This window comes from Cynara cardunculus, unplaced genomic scaffold (assembly GCF_001531365.2).
Source record: "Cynara cardunculus var. scolymus isolate 2C unplaced genomic scaffold, CcrdV1 Un_Scaffold_489, whole genome shotgun sequence".
Lineage (NCBI taxonomy): Eukaryota > Viridiplantae > Streptophyta > Magnoliopsida > Asterales > Asteraceae > Cynara > Cynara cardunculus.
This window is the reverse complement of record NW_020200581.1, coordinates 31698-38369: the sequence shown is the minus strand read 5'-3', so window position 1 is coordinate 38369 and position 6672 is coordinate 31698. Positions and strand designations below refer to the sequence as shown.

The window sequence follows — 6672 nt, the reverse complement described above, 5'->3', positions numbered from 1 at the left end:
GATTTTTTTTTGCATTTGTATATGGAAGTAAGATTTTTTTTTTATTTGAACAACTTCATCTTTTCATGGTTATACATATCTCATGTGAAATCATAATCTCCATCCGTCCATAAAATTATTCTAAGTTTTCATTTTCCAAGAATTTAGTTTACATTAATTTTCAAAGCCTCCAACTCCGCTTCTTTTATATTGTAAATGTTGAGAGGAATGATGAATCCATTGAGAGTGTCAAAGAACACTTGGCATCCTACCAAGGGAGTTGATACTACCACCTCCAATTACTCCTGAATTAGAGATATTTTCTATGTTGTCTATGGATATTAATATCAGTGAATATGGCTTTCTATCTCATAATGAAATACGAAAGGCCTAATAATATAAGGACAAAAAACGGAGAAGGAGGAAATGATGATGACAATGATGATTATGGGGTGGTGGTGTGCTTTGAGGATGTTTGGAAGCCATGTGTGAAAAGAATCCATCCAATTTGGTTGATGGTTTTCAGAGTATTTGCTTTTTTTTGTGCTATTACTTATTATTATCCGAAATGGCATTGTTAATGGAGGAAAGATGTTTTACTACTTCACAGAGTACGTTTTCTCCACTTCGATGCATCCATTATCACACCATTCTTGATTCTTTTTCTACTTGATGATATACAAGAATCTTGTTTAGCATTCAATTATTTAAATCATAATTTACCATTTTACCAATGTTTTCTCTACTTTTGAAATTTCACTCTTTTTTCTTGTGAGTTTATAGATGGACTTTTACTCTGGTTATTTATATATGTCGAGGTATGTTTCATCGATATAATCTGTTCTTAGATACCCTTTCTCTTTATCTTTCTTTATAAGAGTTGTTTTTTTTTCTTGGATTTATGTTGGAGTTTTCTATGCGCAGTTTAGATCTTTGTGCTTAATATATGGATGCTACTGGTATCACAATGAAGTTGGTGGTGGGAGAAGCGGGGAATTAGATGAAGCACAAGCTATAGGCCCTCAAGATCGAAGGGACCCTTGCCAAGCCGCTGGCTTTTGGCTTTCTGTTTTTCAGATCATATTTCAGGTAAAACTCTTAGAACACAAATGAAAAACTCGACAGAAAAATGAACCATTCATCACGTCATTTTGTTCTTCAGATGGTAGCAGGTGCAGTTGTGCTTACCGACTGCATTTTCTAGTTCATCATCGTACCTTTTCTTGCTAGAGAACATTATAATAACTTTCTATTGGTAAGCACCATTCTTTGTTCTCTTTGCTTCTGTAACACGTCTTTTGTTTGTGTTTTTGATTCGTTTGTGGGGTATTATACGTGCAACTCCCTATCGCCATGCACTCTACTAATGTTGTGTTCTTGCTTTTTGAGACTGCATTGAATAGCTTGGTAAGTTGTTTTCGGTTTCTTAACACAAAAACAGACCCAATCAGTTCTTTTCATTTGATTATGATTCTAAATTTTTAAATTTTTTTAGCGATTCCCTTTGTTTCGAATCGCGTATTTCTTTCTCTAGACATTTGTTTTTGTCATTTTCGAGTGGATCGTCCATGCATGCATCAGGCTTAGATAAAATACGATCATTATTTCTACTTTTTCTTACAAACCACATACAAACATATAAAGGATCACTAACAAAATGATCATGATCTTAAAACAGGTGGCCATACCCTTTTCCTGATCTCTCTTCACCATTATCTCCATTATGGTAAGTTCTCTTACAAGAAAGCATGAAGGTGTTGTGTGTGTTTCTGTCAAGGAACTGCTTTCTAAATCTTTGATATATATATATATATATATATATATATATATGCAGGTACCTATTGGTGGCGTTGTTGCACTTTCCATGTTATGGAAATTTCTTGTAATAAAACTGAAGAATTTTCTCTTGTTGAGGATGTTCTTGCAAGATGGAGAGTCCGCATCCTCGTGAGTGGACGAGGAAGAAAGGATATCTCGAAGCAACCCCAGTTTTGGTGATAGAGGGGAGTGAGAAATAAATGGATTTTTGGATCGCCTAATTCAATAGCTCAAAAATAGGTCTTCGTCTTCAGGAAGCATATCCTTAGCAAGAAAACCAAACAAAGATAGTTAGCATAAATACGACTCGAAGTAGATTTATGAAAATTTTATAATGTTAATAGCGATTCAGAGTAGATCTTTGAAATTATTAGAATGTTAATAGCGCCTCGGAGTAGATCTATGAAACATATCATTGTTTGTTGTATTGTTCGTTATATATACATACACGAGCTTAATTAAAGAGTTACAAAGGCATACACTTTTTTGTGGTTTTCTTGGTTGTTCAAAATAGTACCTTGTGCTTTAGAATGTATACATTGATCTTGTAGTAGATGAAAGTGACATACATAAAACACATGGGAAAAGGGTCATGAAAACCTCCCGAGACCCACCCTTTTCATATTTCCATTGATAAATCATTGGTCAAAAAGATAATGAAGTAGAATTGGGAACTTTAAATTGTGTTTTGATCCATCAATTTTTGAGCCAAGAACCCATTCAAATATTTCATAAACCCCATTATGGCAGATATTTTTAAAAGATAAAAGTCAAGTTGATTATGGGTACGTGTTTAAAAAAGAATCGAAATTTTTAAGTAAACTAGGGGTGTGTATCGGGTTGGAAAATCAAAAACCCGATCAGGTTTCAGATATGGAAATCAAGAGCCAATTTTTTGATTTTGTATTTTGGATTGCTTTGGGTTCGGGTTGGTCGGGTTTTAGGATGAGGTCGGTCGGGTTCGGGTTTAGGTTCGGATTTTCGGATTTCAGGCATTCGGGTTTTACATAAATACCTTATTTTTGGATCGGGTTTAGGTTCGGATTCAAGATAATTTGGGTATTCCACACCCTAAAGTAAACAACCTCTTATCCATTCAAATAGTACAATTTACCTCCAGACAGAGCCGGCCCTAGCTAGTTGATGAAGCCAAGGGGACATCAAGTTGTCATCTATTACTAGTTTTGAATTTAATAAATTGTGAATTGAACAACTAAGCTTTATTTATAAAAACAGACCCAACTCTAGTCATGGATAATGAATGTGCATCGTAACCTGGTAAACGCCCAACATTCCAAAAACTCATGCCGATTTCTATTGTTCTTCAAAGTTCGACTATTCCAATTTTCAAGGCATGATATTTTGTTTCCAACCAATTGAATATGGAAATCATGAATGGCCGATTTCTATATTGATTGAACTTTGTTGAGTTGTTGAGTTGTTGAGTGAGTCATATTAGGATTTATGAATCTTTCATTCTTTTTAGAAAAAAAAAATTCTAAACTTCTAATTGGTTATCATAAAGTTGTGTCATGTGTGGCCGTGGGTTATTGACCTACTAGACCAAGGCCTAAGGGGCTTTTTTCTTTTTGATAACGAGTCTTGCATGGGGTTGTAACGAACTGAATGTTCAGTGAATCGTTCGTGAACCGTATTGCAGAAAGTTCGTTTACGTTCGTTTTTTTTAATAAACAAATGAACATGTGCCCATTTTTTTTGATAATAAGTATTGCTTGCATATTGAATTTTGAAAATTGAAATTTGCAATGCATATGAGTACATACTCCACAACAATAACAACAAATGGTGATATTGCCTTATTGAGCACTTGTTCTTTGCAATGTAAAGTAGCATAGTTTATGAATTTTAAAATTCATCATTGTCCTCTTGATTTTTGTTTACTTGAGCTTTGACATTATCGCATTAAATTTATACTTTAGTCTTTAGACCTGTAACTTTCTGAGTTTTCTATGTTTTGCCTTTTGCTTACTATGAGATTAACTTTGATGTAATTTACTATTTTAGTTAGAATTAATTATAGTTTTCTTTGTCTTTTAAGTTCAATATGTAAAGGTTCTATTGTGCTAATTTCGATATGGAAAAGGGAAAATTGCAAAAGAAGGAAGCACCAAGTTTTATCGTTTTATCATTCTATATTTTGTAATTCAGGATTTTGGTTTTTATGTCCCCCATTGTATTATAATAAAGATCAGAACGGGGATGAGCCATCTAGCTCGACTAGGTTCCAAACCCTTTAAAAAATCACATGTTTCGTTGTTTCATTTGCTTAAAAAATAGGCATAAGGATATTTATTAGCATTTTCGCACATGACATCAAAAACCTTATGATCGACCCTGATTCCAGAGATCCCATTTAGCTAGCATTAATATCCTTTATTGTGTTAACTTTGTTAACCATTTTTAATCAATGGCAATCCATCGTATATATAGGTTTATATTCATCTAATAATTTAATGACAAGGGTAAATATACAACTTTCTTTTTTATGTAACTCTCACATCATTAATTTGGAGTTACAAAATCAAAAAATCTCATGATTTTTGTTAATTTATTATTGATCTTGTTTTTTTATAATATTGATTTTTCAATCTATAATGTTTTTGAATTTGTAATTGGTAGAGAAGATCCGGTAGTAAAGTTTCCGGTATCGTTTCCTGTATCGTTCAAGCTATTATGGATAAACCCATTGTTCATAATGAAAGAACTATTGTTCACAAGTGTTCATATTGTGTTCATATGTATACTAGCTGCATATCTCAACATTGGCTCGCTCCTGAATGTGTTCATAATGAAGGAACTAATGTTCACAAGTTGTTTATATTGTGTTCATATGTATACTAGCTGGATATCTCAACATTGGCTCACTCCTGAATGTGTTCATAATGAAGAATCTACTGTTCACAAGTGTTCATATTGTGTTTATATGGAAACTAGCTGCATATGTGTTCATAAATAAGGAACTATTGTTCACAAGTTGTTCTTATTGTGTTCATACCTGTTTTATTTTTTATTTTCTTTCACGTAGCAGTTATTCTTATTATGTTCATAAATGATATGCAGTCTAAGTTCATATATATGTCAACTTTTGTTCGTATTTGACACAATGGTTCATATATATACATATATAGATGTATTCATATGGTTCTTGCATTAAGAAAAATAAATTAACAAAAATCATTGGATTTTTTTATTTTGTACTGATAAGCACAAATTTATACATTTTTATGTCAAAGTTACCTTGCAATTAATGTTTATAGATGCTTAAAAGTGTCCAATTTAATTTGAGTTGATATTTAATTATATGAAGCCATTAAAGTTGGAAAAAGAAAGAAAAAAAAGGAGAAACTTTGTTTTTTATGTTTTTGGTCGCATCATGTGGGAAGCACAACAGCTGTGACCAGGGCCGGCCCTGGGCCTAGGCCAAAGGGGCGACGGCCCAGGGCATCAAAAATCCTAAGGGCATCAAATTTTTTTAAGCCCAAACAATATACTAGGTTCAGTTTGTATTTGGGCCTTAAAAAAAATTACCGTTAGCCTTCTTAACCTTAGTCCATTCCATTAATCGTCGCTCGCTGCCTCGCTCTCGCTCTCGTCTCTCGCTCTCGCAAGTCGCAACAGAAATCGAAATCCTTCCTCGCTCTCGCTTGACGCTCTCTCTCTGGTCTCTGCCTCTCTCGACTATCGACGGCCGTCTGCCGTCTGCGGCTGCCTCGCCGCCTCCTCGCCGGTCACTCTCGGCCCCTCGCCCATCGCTCTCTGCCTCTCTTGTCGTCTTTTGTTGAGTGTTGAGCCCTTGACATTGAGGTTAGGGATTTAACATTTAAGTTTTAACTTAGGTTATTTTAGTACTTATTCAGTTATTTGGTTATTTTATTTACTTTATTTTTAAAAATTTTAAAGTTGTTTGATTGGGAAACCTAATTAGAGTTATTATGTGCTCGGAATTTCCAGAAATTAACCTAGTTCATTAGAAGGCTTTAGAGGCAATCAAGTAGGTAAATGTTGAAATTAAGTGATTCAAGAGTATATTTCAACTCGTTTTTGAATTATATTAGTATATTTCAGCTTATGGATAGGGTTAAACTAGCTTTGCCTTTGTTTAAGAGTTAGAATGGTTAAGATGATTAAACTTATGTTTAATTACTTATTAGGTAATGTGTTGGGCAAATGACTAATGTGGTTGTGAAGATTCATAATTTCAATTCTGATGATCAAATTGTCCATCAGAACTTTTGATTTTTGAGTAGATGGTACAGACTGGGGGAATTCAAAATTGGAGCTCCAAATGTGGGAATTTGGGACTGACATTTGGTGCCCAGACCATATATGAATGTGCCAGAGTTAGAATGGTTAAGATGATTAAGTTATGGTTGTTTGAAGTTGACGTGTTATCCTGCACACTCTCTTCATCACACTGTTCCATATATGAATGTGTCAATTGTGTTAATTCATCACCGTAGTTACATTGCGTTTAAAAGAATACTCTCCTCATGTGAGTGAAAGAGATACACACTGATGTTCTACTGCAACGCAACATCTGTGATCAATAACACCACAATTCGTGGTGAAATTGAGTACGTGGCATCGATTATTTATGTATGATCTTTTGTAGTGTTTCTTTATGGCTTAGATACATTGGGGATGATTGTTGGTTGTAATTGATCATGTTGAAAGTTTGGCAACATTTTAAAATGAGATCTCAATAGCCTCATGTTAAGGTTTTAGTTATATCTTTTGTTATGTTTTACTTGAAGAATATATAGGATGGTACAGATTTATGTGTTCTTATTCTTTTGGATGGTTTGTAGGGAGATAAAACCAATTATGAAGGATGCATAAGTCATGGAACATGGG

At 33.9% G+C, this 6672-nt stretch overlaps 1 pseudogene; it reads left to right on the top strand.

Moving 5' to 3' along the window:
* Nucleotides 1–335: 335 nt before the first annotated feature.
* LOC112501716 lies at nt 336–1570 on the top strand (annotated as a pseudogene).
* The last annotated feature ends 5102 nt before the right edge of the window (nt 1571–6672 follow it).